We start from the raw sequence: 18,389 nt of genomic DNA, 5'->3' as shown, positions 1-18,389 counted from the left end.
AAAGTGCCCAGTTCCATCCCCAGCACTACATGGTCCCCTAGGAGTGACACTGGAGCACCGAGCCAGAAGTCCCCATCATCACTGGCTCAAAAACAAAAGCCATGCACCCAAATGCACAGGTCTGGATGAGCTATGCTTTCTTTTTCCTTTTTTTTTTTTGTTTTTTTTTTTTTTTTGGGCCACACCCTGTAAAGCTCAGGGGTTACTCCTGGCTATGTGCTCAGAAGTCGCTCCTGGCTTGGGGGACCATATGGGACACCGGGGGATCGAACCGAGGTCTGTCCTAGGCTAGCGCTGGCAAGGCAGACACCTTACCTCTAGTGCCATCACACCAGCCCCGAGTTCTGCTTTCTTCACCAGCTTCCAAAATTCTGCAAGGAGGAACATGATGATGGCACAGATCATCAGTGATTAGCACTTGAATATGACTTAGTTCATACATATTTTGCAGATTCCTCTAATATGTTAAAGGCTAAAATCTTTGTCTTTGGTGTTTGGTAGTGTGGAGCTAAGCTGAGTGGGTTGGAGATAGTGAATCAAATCCAGGCCCTGACACCAGCAGGACTTGACCTCTACCCCTAAGTCATGTCCTTGAACCCCTGAACCCAAGACTGAAGTTTGTTGAAAATCTGAATTTACTTTCCTCTGGGCAGGGGGAAGCACTAGATTATGATCAGTGGTGCTCAGGCAACTAGATATAGTGCTGAGAATTGAGCCGGGGTCAGCCACATGCAAAGCAAGTATTCTTTCCAACCTTAATTTCCCCTCCTTTTGTTTTTTGGATTTTGAGCTAAACCTACAGGTGCTCAGGGCTTATTCCTGGCTCTGTGCTCAGGGAGAGATCAGTCCTAGTGAGGCCTGGGGACCCACTGTGGTGCTGAGAATCAAACCAATTTATCTGCAGGTAGGGCAAGTGTCTCGAGAGCCCACTGCACTAGCTTTCAGTCTTCTCTCCGATTAAAGACTGGAATTTCTTATTTCCACTGCCACTCTTTTGGCATTTCTTTCCTTTGCCAAAGTTCCTCCTCAACTAGGAAAAAGAGCACCCTAAATCCCTGTGAACCCATGTTTGATGAAGTTCAAGGGTAGGTTCAAGAAGCCACTGAGCAGACTCTTGTCTGATTACCTTAAATTTATTAATTTGGGGGGGGGGGTTGAGTCTCACCTTGGCAATGCTTAGAGATCACTTGTGGCAAGTCTTGGAGGACTGATTCTATGCCATGCCAGGAATTAAAAATGGGGGAAGAAGCCCACACCTGGCGATGCTCATATTTATTCTTTTTTTGGGGGAGGGTCACACCCGGCAGCCCTCAAGGCTGGCTCTAAGCTCAGAAATCGCTCCTGGGGGGCCGGGCGGTGGCGCTGGAGGTAAGGTGCCTGCCTTGCCTGCGCTAGCCTAGGACGGACCGCGGTTCGATCCCCCGGCGTCCCATATGGTCCCCCAAGAAGCCAGGAGCAACTTCTGAGCGCATACCAGGAGTAACCCCTGAGCGTCACAGGGTGTGGCCCAAAAAAAAAAGAAATCGCTCCTGGAAGGCTCAGGGAACCATATGGGATGCTGGGATTTAAACCACCGACCTTCTGCATGCAAGGCAAACACCTTACCTCCATGCTATCTCTCCGGCCCCTCATGGTTTACTCTTGGCTCTGCACTCGGAAATCACTTCTGGCAGGCTTGGGGAAACCATATGGAATGCCGAGGATCGAACCCAGATCTGTCCCAGGTTGACTGTATGTAAGGCAAGTGCCCTACCACTATGCTATATCGTTCCAGTCCAAGCCTGGGTCTATTCTATGTAAGGGAAATAAATTCCTTCCCTGCTGTTTTGATTCTCCAGCCCCCTATTACTCCATTTCAGGTGTCTGAAGAGGAAAATGAGAATAAAACAGATGTGGGGGTTGGGGTTTTTTATTACTCTGAGACCATTACTCCACCTGCTCTAGAAGAGGACTCTTTGGGGACCCTTTCTTGATTATCTTCCTCCAAACATTCTTCTTCTCAGAGAGAGAGAGAGAGAGAAATGGGGGCGGGTGAAGCAGAGAGCTGGCATTGTGCTGACAGGTCTGTGCCTCTTGAAAGTGCCCTTGATCACATGCACTGAGTCTCCTCCTTCTGTAGAGGGTGCAGGCATGGGCTTTGTTGCTAGACACCCCACATATATTATATCTGTTATCTACTGTAATTTGCAGAATGCTATGAATTTCACCGTTATAATAAATTAAGGGGTGGGTGGAAAGGGAGACATCTCAGTGGTCAGGAAAGTGTGTCACACACAGGGTCCCAGTTTTGATCCTTATCACTGCATGCCTCCCCCACATTGTCTGGAGTGGCCTTCGTAGATCCAGAGCATTGCTAAACCAGCATTGAGCTGTCAAGCTTGGGAGTAGCTGGGAGTAAACTCAGGGTTCCTTGAACACTGCTTGGAAGGCTCCTCACCAAATAAAGCCCAAACCTGAGTGGAGTGGGATGTAGCTCAGTGGCTATCATGAGGGGAGTTTGACCACTGGTTCTATCCTTGGCATTAAGCCCAATCCCGGACCTCATCTACTCTGATGTGGGGAGGCAGGTGGTACAAACACTGAGACAGGACTGTACTACAAGGAAGGAGGAGGACATCAAAGAAATATGGAACCAGGGGCTGGAGTGATAGCATAGTGGTAGGGCGTTTGCCTTGCCCTACTCAACTGGGACAGACCTAGGCTCAATTCTCGGCATCCTATATGGTCCCCCTGAATGCAGAGCCAGGAGTAATCCCTGATCACTGCCAGGTGTGGCCACAAAAAAGTTAAAAAAAATGTAGGACCACCAAAACCAAATGTGTGAATAAGCCCCAGTCATTACATCATCAGCATAGGGAAGGGAAGGAGGCTAATCCTCCAGGGCAATAGAGGCTCAGAGGCCAGCAGTTTATTAAAGACTGAAGAGATGACAGTGAGGCAGGAAGATAGTGCAAAGGGCAGATGTAGGGGTACATGCTGGGACCCAGACTCAATTCCTTAGCTTTACTGGGTCTGAACAGCTCCACAAACACCCCACAGCCCAAGCATGGACCATTGGGTTGAGTAAAACAAGGAGTTCCCCCTCCAAAAAAACCCAACAACAACAAAGGCTTTTTTTTTTGGGGGGGGGCACACCCAAGGACACTCAGGGGCTACTTCTGGCTATGTGCTCAGAAATCACTCTTGTCTTGGGGGACCATATGGGACACCAGGGGATTGAACCACGGTCCATCCTGGATCAGCCGCATGCAAGGCAAATGCCCTACCGCTGCGCCATTGCTCCGGCACCACCAACAACAAAGGTTTGGATCCAGAAAAATAACACAGGGTAGTGAGTGCCTGTCTCAGCAAGGACATGGTCAGGAGACTGAGAGCAGTACTGAAGACTGAGTTGTTAAAGCCTAACTGCTCTGCTCTGTCAGAACCCCCATTGCAGTTTCTGGCTGCAAAGCAATCAGAGCTGTGTAAACACCTGTGAAAGGGAGTACCACATCAGTGAAGTGCCCAGGTCTCTGGCAGCAAGTCTGCAAGCACAACCCCAAACCATGCCGCAGTGATTTGTGGGCCCACGAGGAGCGTGCCCCCTGGTGGTATGTATGAACACTGCAATAAAAAGCTTGGCATGCAGAGGGCCCTGATGTGAGCACTACAGACTTATGTGCAACACCCGGCCCCCATCTCCATTCTCATCCATGATATGAATAGGGAAGCGAAGGGGGAGGGAATACAAACAGATACATTAATAAAAGCAAATTAATGTTTGGGGATGACTACAATCAGCAATGCTCACTGGCTCTGTACACAGAAATCACTTGTGGTAGTACCTGGGGGACCATATGGTGTACTGGGGATTGAAACCAGCTTGCCTGTGTGCAAGTTGCCCTACCTGCTGCAGTATATCCCTCCAGCCCCAAGCAAATTAATTTGTATGAAGAAATGGTGTCAAAGGGGCCAGAGTGGTAGCACAGTGGTAGCCTTACATGCGGCTAACTCAGGACAGACTAGGGGTCGATTTTCGGAATCCCATATGGTCCTCTGAGCCAGGAGCGATTTTTGAACACAGAGCCAGGAGTAACCCATGAGTGCCCCTGGGTCTGCCCAACCCCCCCCCCAAAAAAAAAGAAATAGGTTCAGAGATAGAGATAGCACAACTGGTAGGATATTTGCCTTGCACACAGTCAACCCAAGGGTCTATCCCCAGTACCCGAACAACACTGTCAGAAATGATCCCTGAGCATCATCAGGTATGGTTTAAAAACACAAAGAGGGGGCCTGGAGAGATAGCACAGCGGTGTTTGCCTTGCAAGCAGCCGATCCAGGACCAAAGGTGGTTGGTTCGAATCCCGGTGTCCCATATGGTCCCCCGTGCCTGCCAGGAGCTATTTCTGAGCATACAGCCAGGAGTAGCCCCTGAGCATTGCCAGGTGTGGCCCAAAAACAAAAAAACAAACAAAAAAATCACAAAGAGAAAAGAAAGAACAAACCATGTGGCACTGAAACCTGATCCAGGTTTTTCTCCCAGCTCTCTCTAACTTTGACTGTTCTGAGGTCCCATGGTGACTGTGCTAGGTCGCCCAAGACTGCTTCCTCCTCATCAAATCTTCCACCCTGAGTTTTGTATTGTCACTGTATTGCCTGGAGACTGGGCCCTCCAGCCTTCTTGTGACCACACAGGCCACATCTTAACTGAACAGGGGTGTGGGAGACGGAGCAGAGGCAGTTACACAGGGGTGATACCATTTTTTTCCTTGGCCCCTGGCAGGTATGCAAGACCTCGTGGGATCCACAGCCCCTTCTTGCTGTCTGAATATCAGCAGGTTCCTCACCCTCTCTGAGCTTCCCTTTCATCGTCTGGAAAATGAGGGCAGCAATGCTCTGCCAGACAGGCTGTGCCTGATGGTAAAAAAGAGCATCAAACGTCTTTAGCACGTCCCGCACAAAGCAGGTGGAGGGTGGTGGTGGTGGAATGGAACAGGCCTGGGAGGATGGGGCACCGGGGGTGGCATGGATGCAGTTCAGAGCTGAGAACATTAGACCACAGAAACTCCTGCCAAAAGAGCATGTTTGAATGTTTTTTAGTCCCAGTTTTCTTTTCTTTCTTTTTCTTTTTTTGGTTTTTAGGCCACACCTGGATGTGCTCAGGGCTTATTTCTGGATTTTCACTAAGAGATCATTCCTGGCAGGACTCAGGGGATCTTATGTGGTATCAAGATTGAACCAGGGTCACGGCCAACCAAAATGACTGTGTGTAAGGCAGGGAAGTGTCTTCCCTCCTATACTGAGTCTTCAATCCATTTTGGGGAGGAGCACTCAGTGGTGCTCAGAGATCATTACTGGGGTTCTCTGGGAGACCATGTGGTGCAAGTGATTGATCCAGGGTTCAATCCTACATGAAAAGCTACATGCAAAGCAAAGGCTGTAAACCCTGCTATCACTGCAGTCTTTCTTTCTTTCTTTCTTTCTTTCTTTCTTTCTTTCTTTCTTTCTTTCTTTCTTTCTTTCTTTCTTTCTTTCTTTCTTTCTTTCTTTCTTTCTTTCTTTCTTTCTTTCTTTCTTTCTTTCTTTCTTTCTTTCTTCTTCTTTCTTTCTTCTTTCTTTCTTTCTTTCTTTCTCTCTCTCTCTTTCTTTCTTTCTTTCTTTCTTTCTTTCTTTCTTTCTTTCTTTCTTTCTTTCTTTCTTTCTTTCCTTCCTTCCTTTCTCTCTCTCCCTCCTTCTCTCCCTCCCTCCCTTCTCTCCCTCCCTCCCTCCCTCCCTTCCTCCCTTCCTTCCTCCCTTCCTTCCTTCCTTCCTTCCTTCCTTCCTTCCTTCCTTCCTTCCTTCCTTCCTTCCTTCCTTCCTTCCTTCTTTCTTTCCTTTCTTTCTTTTTTTTGGTTTTCAGGTCACACCCAACAGAGCCTAGGTGCTACTCCTGGCAGGCTGGGGGGACCACATGGGCTGCCTAGGATCAAACCTGGGTCCATCTGGATCATCCATGTGCAAGGCAAACACCCTACCATTGTGCTATTACTCCGGCACCTCTTTCCACACCCCCTTTGGTTTTTGGGTACACCTGGAAGAGTTCAGTGGTTACTCCCAGCTCTTCACTCAGAAATCACTCTTGGCAGGCTCAGGTGGGAGACTATATGGGATGCCCGGGATCAATGTCAGGGATCAAACCCAGGTCAGCTGTATGCAAGACAAACTCCCTACCTGCTATGCTATTGCTCTGGCCCCTTGCTGCAGTTTCTAGTCCTCCTCCTGGGTCTAGAATGAAGCAAAGCATCTTCTCACTGGGCCTGGGAATTCTAAGCTCCACAGAGTTCTGGATCAGTGTGAGTGTATGAGATATAGGACTCAGAACGAGGTTCAGGAGGAAGTGCAGCTCAGCACAGCCTCTGCTATGGACTGCTGTGCACTGGGGACTGCTATGAACTGGGGATCTCTCCAGGACAGACAAAAAAAAAAGTCTTCAGTCTGTGTGTGCAGTGAATGCCTATGCCCTGGTCTATACTACTGGACTGGGTTTTGCTGTATCTTGTTGGCTCATCACCTATTTATTCCCTGCCCTAGAAACTCAAAGCGTGTTGCATGAGAGCACAGAGGTGTCTCTTCTGCAGAGACAAGCCAGGTCCTGAAACATGGCCATACCACAGGCCACACAGAGCTTTAAGCCATGTGGCAGGATGGGGCCAGGCTCCAGGGAAAGAAGAAAGAAGTCTTTGCTAGCATGGTTTCCCTTCTTAAGCCCCAGTCAGCCTAAAAATAAAGGATAATATTATTAATAATCCAAGAGCATAAAAATAACAAACAGAGGGGGGTATGGAGCAATATTACAGTAGGTGGGGTACTGACATTACTCATGGCCAATCCAAGATTGAGCTCCAGCACCCCATGTTCCTCCAAGAGTGATCCATTAGTATGGATTCAGGTGTAAGTCCTGAGCATAGAGCCAGGTGTAAGGCCTGAGCAATGCCAGATAAGGTCCAAACGCCAAAGAAAAAAGAAAATCAAAACAAATAGCAAAGAACCAATCTATCGTAGAACTGAAGCCTGGAACAAGCCGAGGCTGGGGGTGGCCTTGGGACTCTCCCAGAAAGGCTGCACTCTCTGGAACCAGCTTCTCTTCTCTCTTCCTCAGCCTCTGTGCCCGCAGGGGTGTCCACATTTGAGGTCAAGGGAGAGCCATCGGTGGAAGATGTGTGACTGGGACTCCCCTCCCTGCCGCCCACACCCCCCCATCAGGCTATTAGGTAAGAGTGACACAATGTGCACACAAACCCAGCACCCCTTTCCCTGTCACTTACCAAAAGCCAGACACTGGGAGCCTTGGCCTCAGACGCCAGTTCCTCTTCTACTCTCTGCCGTCTCCTCCATACAGGTGTGGTGCCAACAGGGAGCACCCCCTTGCCCTCCAGGTACACAGCCTTTGTGTGCTTAGCAACGGGCTCCCCCACTCCCTGCCTCCACCACCCCCCTACAGTTGAGTAGCAGCAAAAGCAGGGAGCGCCTGGATGGACCCCTCAGGAGCTGAGGCAGCGACTGCTGCCAGGGAATGTGTGGGAACAGGCCCCAAAATAGGCCTAGTGTGAAACCCAAGGTTCGTTTTTAACACCCAGGTCCCACACCGGCTCTTGGAAAGTCCTGCCTTGCTCTCCTGGCCCAGCTTCTGCCAGGCTGTGGGGTCCTCTTCACACCTTCACACAGAGGGTGACTCACCCCATTTCTATACTTTGGGGTCTCCAGCTATCTCTGAAGTTCCTCTCTCTCACACAGCTCAAGGCCCCTTATTGGGATTGGAGTAATAGTGCAGCGGGTAGGGTATTTGCCTTGGATGCAGGAGATCTGGGTTTGATCCCCGATATCCCATATGGTCCTCGATTACTACCACTCAGGGTGGTCCCTGAGTACAGAGCCAAGAGTAACTGCTGAGCACCGGTGGATGTGGCCCCCAAACCCAAAACAAAGAGAAAAATCAAGGGCCTGAGAGATCTTACAGTAGGGAGGGGACTTATTTTTGGTTTTTGTTGTTTTTTGTTTTGTTTTGGAGAGGTCACAACCGATGGTATTTAGGAGTTACTCCTGGGTCTGAGCTCAGGGGTCATTCCTGGTGTCTTGGGGGGGATCATGTGGTGTGCTGAGGATCAAACCCTGGTTGGCTGCATGCAAAGCAAATGCCCTACCTGCTGTGCTCTCACTCTGGTCCCAGGGGTCTTGTTTTGCAGTCTACTGGGTTCCATCCTCAGCATCCCATATGATCTACTGAGCTTCCAGGAATAATTCCTGTGTCAGAATCTAGAGCCAGGAGTAAGCCCCCTCAAAAAAATTTGAGGGGGGGCCAGAGAGACAGCATGGAGGTAAGGCATTTGCCTTGCATGCAGAAGGTCGATGGTTCAAATCCCGGCATCCCATATGGTCCCCCGGAGCCTGCCAGGAGTGATTTCTGAGCATAGAGCCAGGAATAACCCTGAGCGCTGCTGGGTGTGACCCAAAAACCAAAAACCAAACAAACAAACAAACAAACAAAAATGGCCCACTGTCCTTGGATCCATCCAGCAACTCCACTGTGTGTTTCTTTTTTTTTTTTTTTTTTTGGTTTTTGGGCCACACCCGGCGGTGCTCAGGGGTTACTCCTGGCTGTCTGCTCAGAAATAGCTCCTGGCAGGCACGGGGGACCATATGGGACACCGGAATTCGAACCAACCACCTTTGGTCCTGGATCGGCTGCTTACAAGGCAAACACCGCTGTGCTATTTCTCTGGGCCTCCACTGTGTGTTTCTAACTGTGGCCCCTTGTGGCTTTCTCCAGCCACTCTGGCTCAGCCTGTTCCTTCTTCTGGCCCTCACACCCCTCACCCCATTGCCAGGACCATCCCTCATTTCTGCATTTCTAGCAAAAACCTGCTTTGGGCTGTTCCCAGAAAAGTATCCAGGAGGTTCTTCTTCTCCCTCAACCTGTCCTGGGCTTCCTGCTGCCTTCTTTCCATCCCTGCAGCTCTAAGGTCTCAAAGAAGAGCCCCAAAGAGGCACCTAGTAAGAACATACCCACCCCCACTCTGCACCCTACTCCGAAGTCCCCAGTTGATGCACACTCCCTGACATTGATGCAGTTCCCCATGTCCACTGAGCCCATCTCTTTCCTGACACCCACTTCCCCCATTGGAGGCAATGTCAACGGTGGGTGTAGAAGCAGAACCCGGGAGCAGGCAGCAAAGACAGCAAAGAGGAAGTATTTCCGGGGCAGAAGAGGGCAGATGGCATCCAGCTCCCTGGCTGTGTAGGATTGGAGGGGGGGTGCCTATGATTCTGCCTTCTCCAGCACAACCGGCTACCAATTGCAGATGGAACATTCAGGCAGAGGGTTCTGACCCTCCTCCAACCGTGCCCCAAGCCTGTGGTCTCTGCTGCTCTTGCAACCTGGCGAGGCTCCCGGCTCTCCTGGGCCCCCTCGTCGGAGAGCTTTTTATAGCTCACACCCCAAAGTGGAGTTTGAATAATTAAACGAGACAGACAGAAATAGCAGCTGGACAACTAAGAAGGGTTATTCTGGGGTTTTCTGGAACTCAGAGTGCTCCTGGATGTCACCCCACCCAGCTAGGGGGTGGGGCCACCGTTAAGAATGATGCAAGATGCTGGGGAGGGGACCCTGGAACCTACAGGGTCCTTGAGGCTGACAGAGTTGTTTTCCACAGGAGAAGGGCCTCAGGGCTTTTCCTCCTTGTCCTCAAGGAAGGAGAGAGCCCTCGGTGCAATCTGCCCAAGCTCCTCTCTCAGGCAGGAAGTCTGTTCTGTCCGCTGGCCAGCCAGCCCTTCTGCTTTACAGATGGTGACAGATACTGAAAATCAGATCCAGCAACAGCTGCAAGACAGCCTGAACCTGGACCAGGTGGTTCCTGCCCTCTGCCCGGGAGTCTCATCAGGTGATAGAGAAGATCTCTTTTCCTCCCCTGCACCATCCCCCCAACTGGGAAATTGGAGGGGAGGAAGGTTGGGGGCCAAGAGCAGAATTGGGGAGAGGAACAGTGTCATCTGCAGACCTGCTTGAAGTTCCAGAGAACAAAAAGCTAAAGATGGACTTAGGTCTGGACTTCAAAGAGGCAGAAAGCTCCCCCTGCTTCCAGTTTTGGTCCTGGTTGCTCTGACCCCTAGCAGAAGCCTGGCCTGGATTTCACATTTACTGGACAGGGTTTTAACAGCTTAGCTGGGAATGGGAGAGCTTGGGGAGTGGGGGGGAGACCCTCTCCAGAACACCATGATAGATCATTGTTTGTAGTTTATTTGCCTAAAGTTTTGGTTCAACCATAGAGGTTGAGTCCTCCTAGTTCTACCGGAAGATTCTGGCATAGTTTAAAATTTTGGGCATTAAGGAGATATAGGCGTCAGAGAGCTACAGCAAGCAGGTAGGGTGCTTGCCTTGAACATGGCTAACCCAGGTTCAAGCCCAGGAACTATATATAGTCTCCAGGAGTGATCTCTGAGTGTGTAATCTCCTAGAAATAAGCCCTAAACACCTCAAGACATGGTCCTCCCCACAAAATAGTGAGGGGTATGGGAATGGGCAAGGCTTAGGGGGCAGGTGCAGTGCATTTTAAGAAGTTATAAAATTATTTATTCATTCATGTTCATTTATTCAATTAACAATAATATTTGGGGGGAGGAGTGATAGCACAGCGGTAGGGCATTTGTCTTGCACGCACTTGATCCAGGACAGAGCTGGGATTGATCCCCGGTGTCCCATATGGTTCCCATTTCTTTCAGGAGTGATTTCTGAGCACACAGGTAGGAGTAACCCCTGAGCATCACCATGTGTGGCCCAAAAACAAAAAGAGTTTTGGGTTACATGCAGCAGTGCTTAAGAGTTGCCCCTGGCTCAGGGTTCAGGGGTCATTCCTGGAGTGTTCAAGAGACCATGCAGTGCCAGGAATTAAAGCTGAACCCCCAGAAACTGGAGAGATAGTAGGGTACTTACCTTGCTGGGTACCTTACCTTGCTGGTGCCTTCCTGGCACAACATATGGTCCCTGAACCCTACTAAGAGTAATTCCTGATTACATAGCCAAAAATAAGCTCTGTGCACTTCTGGGTGTGGCCCCCCTAAAAAAACAACAACAATAATAATAAAGTTGGGCCTCCTACATGCAAAGCATAAACTCTAGCCTGTTGAGCTCTCTCTCAATAATGCTTTTTTTTTTTTTTTGTGAGGGATGAGAGGGCTGAAGAGATAGTATAGCGGTAGGACACTTACCTTGCACAGGGCTGACCTCAGTTTGAACCTTTGCATTCCATAAGCTCTCCTGAGGCCACCAGGAAAGATTCCTGAGTGTAGAGCCATGAGTAAGACCTGGCATTGCCAGGTGTTCCCCTCCAAAAATTGGGGGAGGGTGTTTGGACTACATCTAGAGGTGCTCAGGGGTCATTCCTGACTGCTTAACCATTCTATATGCTGCAGTGATCTTACTGCAAGCAAAAAAACAAAAACAAAACAAAACAAAACAAAAAAAAAAACCACCATAATTTCTGTTTTATTCCTCTGGCCCTCAACAAATATTTTCAAAACACCAATTATAAACCTCGCATTGAGATAGTGTGGTAAGGCACTTGCTCTCAAGTAGCTCACAATTCAGAATTCCTTGAGGAGGTGAACATCATCTATTCTAATATTTATTTGGATGTTATACCCAGTTCATGCGGGGTGTTCCCTGTGGTCCTGTGGTCCATGCTCAGGACCAGGTGATGCCAAAGATTAGAACTTGGACTACAGTGCACAAAACATCCATGGAAATGGCATCTTATTCTTTTTTTTTTTTTTTTTTTGATTTTTGGGTCACACCCGGCGGTGCTCAGGGGTTACTCCTGGCTGTCTGCTCAGAAACAGTTCCTGGCAGGCACGGGGGACCATATGGGACACCGGGATTCGAACCAACCACCTTAAGTCCTGGACCGGCTGCTTGCAAGGCAAACGCCGCTGTGCTATCTCTCCGGGCCCAGGCATCTTATTCTTCACTCTCTCTGGTTACTGAGCGGTAACCAGACACCACACAAGGACTTAACTGGAATTGTTTCCTTGACTTCTCAATGCGTGCACATATCTGATCTCATCAGTATTGGTCCCCTTGGACAGTCACTGAAATGGAGCTACCGAGACTTGTTCAAATCATCAAACTTGATTTGGCGGCAATATCTCTCACCCAATGGTTGACAGGATTGATTCAGCTGATTTGGCAGGTGTGTTCCCCCCCCCCCACACACACACCGAGAGGAATAAGGTTGAGCTAACAAAGGGCTCAACCTTGTTAGCCAGATGCTTCCCTCTCTCCCCTGGCGGTGAAAAAGGACACAGCTGCCTACTTGGTGGCCTTCCCTAAATGCAGACTGTCCATTCTCTGGCGAAAAGTATAGGAGTAACTGCGCTCCCCAAAGAGAACTCTTCATAGAACCTTTCTTCCATAGAACTCTCCAAGGCAGTCATCTACCAAATGGAATTACAATTACAACCCATGTTCGTGTGATTCCAAATTCAGTGCCCTGTCATCAATAATGTGTGGAAGGAAGAAATAGTTTTCTTGAAGTGCCTTGGTGTTCCAAAGAGTGAAACTGTCTTTAACTGTGTGTGTATATGTGCCAGGGGTGCTGGGCATGAAAACAGGTGAGGTTCCTAAATGAAAGGGAAGGGCTTTGCACAGGGACTCTTCATTGCACAGATACCAAAGTGTCTGCAAATGCACTTTGTATTTGACACTGAGGTGAGGACACCAATGTGGTGATGGAAGTTCTTGCACTTGTGGACAAGCTGGGCAGGGGCTAGAGGGACGGTGGAAGTGAATCTTCAAGGCCACATCTCCTTTAACTTCAGTCTGCTTCAAGTGTCAGGCAGCTGGGGAGTCTAGAGGAAAAAACAAACAAACAAACACCGACTCCTTCCCCCCAACTATTTCCCCAGGTCCAGTTGCATTCCTCTTTTTTCCAAGAGGCCTTCCCTGGGCAGGCCCCAAGCCTCTGCCCCTTTAAGACCACCTTCTTCCCCCCACGTGCCGTCTGGTTGGGCTGGCGACGCTGACGCACGCGTGACGTCAATGGCAGCTGGTGGAGTCTGGGCACGAGGAGCGAAGTTGGGATGGGGGTGGGGGGCGAGAAAGGAGAAGGCGGTTCATTTGCATTTAAAGGGGCCGCTCCCGGGTTAGGTTAGTGATGAGGACTTGCAAAAGAGACGGAGAGAGCGCGTGCAAACTTTTTCGTCCTGGGACGGAGGGCAAAAGGGAAATAAAAAAAAAAAATTAAAAGAAAATGGTGAGTGTCCGTAGATGTCAAGTATGTCCTTCCGCGGGAAAGGGGAAAGAGTCCCTGGGTGCCCGGGCTGCAAACATGTGACCCGAGGGGGGCGGATGAAGGGGTGTGGAGAAGGCAAGAAGGAGGAGCTGAGCTGGGGAGACTGTCGCTTCAGCTGCCCCCACCCCCACATCCTGCCCACCCTTCTGCAGCTGCCACCACATCCTGCCCGGGGGCAGCCACCCAGCGGGGGCAGAGGGCTGGTGGGGTGGGGTGGGGGTGTGGGCACTGGCCGAAGACCCGAGCTTGGTAGCTCTTTCCTACCCGCTTCAGTGCCAGGGTGGGGCTTTTGCCCTTTGGTCTGGGCCTGGCCCCAGCAGGCACCCTGGCACTGAGCCTGCGGCCGGGCTCTGCTTAGCAAAGGCTTGGAGACCTCTGCCAGCCTGCCTGCCTGCCTGGCACCCCATCCCCCTCTGACCCGGAGTGTGGGGCTTAGCTTGCCTCTGAGCGCCATCCCTGCAGCTAGCCATGGACCAGTCTAGGCAGAGTTCAATAACGTCTTTATCGTCTTCACTCACACACAGGGTTCTCTTGGCACATAGGGACACGCTTGTATTAGATGATCTGGGAGTCCTCCCTTCAGTGGCAGGCTCAGAAGGCCCAAGGTGGAATTAAACATAGAACCCTCAGCTCAGGGTCTCTTGAAGAAGACGAAGTAGAAATCAAAATACTGGTATGACAGGGTGTGCTTTCATGAGGTAGAGGCACAGAATACAATACAGGGTGCGAAACACTCTCAGAGGCAGGAGATGGCATACACAAGAAGAGATGCAAAGAAAGATCATCGTACCTAGAGGATGCATGGAAAGGGGAGGGGAGGCATAGAAAGATCAGCTGGGGACTTCAAGAGATACAGGAGGGAGAATGATGGGCTCATGGAAGGAAGGTACCCATGAAGTGGGTCTTGGAAAAGATCCCAATAGCTGTGCAGAAAGAGAGGGCTCAACCTTGTTAGGCGGATGCTGCCTCAACAGCAGTAATACTTCCAGAGCATGGAATGAAAGGCAGGGAGAGAAGTCCTAAGCTAAGGAAGAGCCTCCAATTCTAAGTTGGTTTAGTGAAGCTTGGGGGTATCAAGGGAGCTTTGGGTCTGGGGTGTCTATGCCATGTTGGGTTTGCTCCTTGGTACCACATGACCCTCCCTCATAAATGGGGTGGGTCTTGGTGACCATGATAATAATGAAAACTCGAAAAAGAAAGGGAGCTGGGAGTGTCCTCTGCCTACGTCCAGTGGTGAATGTGCTATGAAGTAAATTATTTACTTAGACTTTTAAGGACCTAAGTTTGCATCAGACTAGTAATGCTTTGGCTAGCAGTCAACGTTGCTGAGGGCACACCACTGGCTCTGCAATTCGGAATCACTCCTGGAAGGGATCAGGAAACCTGTGAGATGACAGGAATTGAACCTGGGCCGACCTTTCCTGCTGTCCTAGCTCTCCAGTCCTCCTCGAAGGTTTTATAGCCACTTTGGATTGTTAGAGCACTTATCTCTAAGGAGCGGCATTGGAAGTCAGTGGGAGAAGGAAAATGAGACCCACCCTTTGAGCCTGCTCAGACCTTTTCCGTCTAGAGAATTATGGGACGGACAGTTCAGGGCCGGAAGAAAAGGATGCAATGAGTCATTTACAGGAAGCCTTTAGTATAGTTTAACTCCCAGCCACATATTCCCTAAATCCTTTCCTCATCCTCTAAGGAAATCAAGACTTTTTGTTTGTTATTTTTCCTTTCCCACCAAGTTCCTCTGGAAAGAGAGAGATAAGGACAGGACATCTTATATTCACGCGGAATGGCCTTTGACTCTCTCAGCTCCTCTATTCCCTGGGGGAACCGGTTCTGCATGCATTTCAGGGTTCCAAGGACACACATACACACCGGTACCCCAGATGAACACTTCCCTTCCCCACCTGGCCTCCTCGGGCTTCTGGCCCTTTAACACCCTCCCAGGTGATTCACCTTGCTTCCTCATTCCTTTGTTAAGGACCCAACATTCCAAGGCAAGGCCAGCCAGCCAATCCCAGCCCCGCAGAACCGGGGAGCGCCATGGGATTGGTGGAAGCGATGGTTGGCGGGATGCTCACCACTCAGACCTATCGGAGGCTGGGGAGGGGGTTCCTGGGAATCGGCCCTGGGAAAGAATGTGTTGCGAGCCTGCTTGTGTTTTTGGAGAGATTCTTCTAGCAGATAGAGCTGGGGCCCGGAGGGGGCCTCTGGCTGGCAGAGTCTCCACTTGGGAGGCAGCCGATGAGCCCCACTCTTTCAATCCCCTGGTGGTGGGGGGCTTGCTTGGCTGCCGGCTCCCACCTGGTTTTTATGCCCCCGTCCCACCCCTTCCCCATCCGTATCGACTGAATGAGTTCCCAGGCCTCTTTCTAAACAGCCTTTTCCAGCAGCCTGAATCTCTCCAGTCTCAACATTCTGCTTTCCCGACGTCGGAAACAGCCGGAAAATAAACACCCCGATGACTAAACGGTTTCTCCAGCTAGAGCCTGGGGAAGCACTAAAAATAGAGGCCACAAGTTAGGGGAGGTTCCCCACTTGAGGGAGGTGAGGGAGGGAAGGAGGGGGGTGCACGTTCCCATCCCGGTACTACCCCAGCTCTGGGTCTGGCACTGGCCTCTGTTCTCAGAGTCCTTGAGGACAGGCCAGATGGGCGGCTCCCGCCCATCCTGAGCTTCTTTGGGCCAGCAAAGCGCCCTTCCTGGCAGGGAAAACATCTGGTGCTGGAGCCCCAAAACCTCAGGTCCGACAGGAATCCGAGCTGCGCCACTGGGGACAAAGTGGGACCTTGTTTAAATCAGATTTCCTGGAGAAGGGGCCAGGTGAAAGGATTGGGAACTGGGCTGGGGTGATGATGCAGTGGGTAAGGTATTTACTTTACACAAGGCCAAGCAGGTTTGCTCCCTGGCATCCCATATGGTCCCCTGAGCCCCATCGTAAGGAGTGGTTCCTGAGTGCAGAGCCAGGAGTAAACCCTCGAGTATCGCCTGGGAGACCCCCCTCCCTAAAAAGGGATGGAAACTTAGGCTGAGAGAACAAGCTTTCTGGCACCTATCCTAGCACATCTCAGATCAACCTCCATCCTTGCTGCTGAGAAGTTTCACCAAACTTGCTTCCTTCAAGGTCTGAAGGATCAACAACAACAACAACAAATATCTGAAGGATCTTTATAGTGGAAGTCAGCCAGAGACATTCTCCTACTTCAGCCACAACGCCTCCTCTAACATGAACTAATTTAATGTCCACTCCAAATTTAGGAGTTAGATACTAGTATCGCCATCTCCGATTTATCCCTGAAGATCACCAAGTTTCAGGGTAAATAATGTGCTGTTGATCGTGGGTTAATAACTGGAATAAGGATCTGAGCCAAGACATCAAAGGTGAAGCTTCTAGGAGCTAGACAGACAATACAGCAGGGCGGGTCGACCAGAGTTTGATCCCTGACACTGCCAGAAGTCACCCCTAAGCAGAGTCAGGAGTCAGCCTTGAGCACAGCCAGATGTGCCCCAAACCAAAAAAATAAAAACAAAGTCCAAAGGTGATGCGCCTATTGACCAAGATACTGTATCTCTTGCCTCTCAAGCTCTTCAGCGCTTAACCCAGAATCCAGTCTTTGTGTGATAAATCAGACCCATCCAGATAGAAATCAGGGTGTGTGTGAAGAGCTGAGTAGCCCTTCTGTTCTGCAATATTCTTTGAGATCTAAGCTAGATTCCATCCTTTCCCTCAAGCTGGAGGTGAAGAAAGCAGAACTGTAGGCAAGAGGGATGTCTTTTGACTCAAGAGGCCGAGACTGTCAGGCCAGCTGTCCAGTAAGCATGGAGCCCACATTCCAGCTGTATAGATTCACCACGCCCTGGGGCACCCAGGAATTCAAAGTGTGTGTGTGTGTGTCTGTTTATTGCAATAAAAAAATAAAAAAGAGCTATTACAGCTTCTTTAATGAGATGCTTTGGGGCGTTTCCTGTGCTAGGGGGTAAATTAAGGTCCCTCCCTTTTAAATTGCCCCCTCACCGATCTCTCTTAAGTGCTCGATGCTCCCCTAAACCCCAACAGGCAGTGGGGAGATTCGGTCACCTAAGAACTATGGCTTTAAATTGCTAGGCGTCTGCCCAAGCCAACCTTGGTTAGGGAGGGGAAAGAGTTGTCACAGGTAGAGAGAGGAGGGAGCAAAAGAGCTCCCAGGTAACCCTCAGAAACGAGTCCCTTTAAAGTGGGGTACGGCACCACACACAAGTGGGGTCGGGGGAGATGTCACCTAATATCTACTACCCTGCAAAATTTTCCTCTACTTAGATTTCCCTCCCCATTCCCCACCCTCCAGGGGTTCGGGGCTGCAGACGGGCTGTGGGGACCAGGGTGTGCACAGCGCAGGCCCTCAGAGCCGCCCCAAAAAGGCCCTCCCCGAGCGCGTGGTGAGCTGGCCAGGGAGGGGAGGAGGCAGCGCGGAGGCCGGCCGAGCCCTTTAAAGGCCGCCAGGCCCTCTGCGTCCCACCCTTCTCCCTCCCTCAGAGGGCCGGCGGAGGGATCCGCGCTCCGACTCCGGCCTGGTCCGCCTGAGGAGCAAGCGAGAGAGCAAGGGGCGGGGCCTCGTGACAAACACGCCCATATGACCACGCCCAACGCCGATCGCTCCTCCCATTGGCCCGCGCCAGGCCCCCCCCCCGGTCCCACCCTTCCTCCCTCCTTTCCTCCCTCCCTCCCTCCGAGCGGCCGCTCGCGGAGGGATCCGCCGCTCCCGTCTCCAGCTCTGAGGCGCAGGGCCAGGGCGCAGGGCTAGGTCTGAGGGCCTGAGCCTGGGGCGTGGCCTCGAGGTGGGACCGCCCCCTCTTGGCCACGCCCCAAGCTCTGGGAGCTCCTCCCATTGGCCCACGTCCGTCCCTTCCTTCCTCCCTTCGTTTTCCCTCGCGGAAGGATCCGCCGCTCTGACGGAGGGCGTAGGGTGGGGGCCATCTGGCCCGGCCCGGCCCGGCCCGTCCCGGCCTGGGCCTGGCTTGGCCCTGGCGTGGGGAGAACATAGGGCGTGGTCTCTAATGACCACGCCCCCTATGGCCACGCCCAACCCCGACAGCGCCTCCCATTGGCCCCGCG

This window comes from Suncus etruscus, chromosome 10 (genome assembly GCF_024139225.1).
Source record: "Suncus etruscus isolate mSunEtr1 chromosome 10, mSunEtr1.pri.cur, whole genome shotgun sequence".
Classification (NCBI taxonomy): Eukaryota; Metazoa; Chordata; class Mammalia; order Eulipotyphla; family Soricidae; genus Suncus; species Suncus etruscus.
This window is presented reverse-complemented; position numbering follows the sequence as displayed.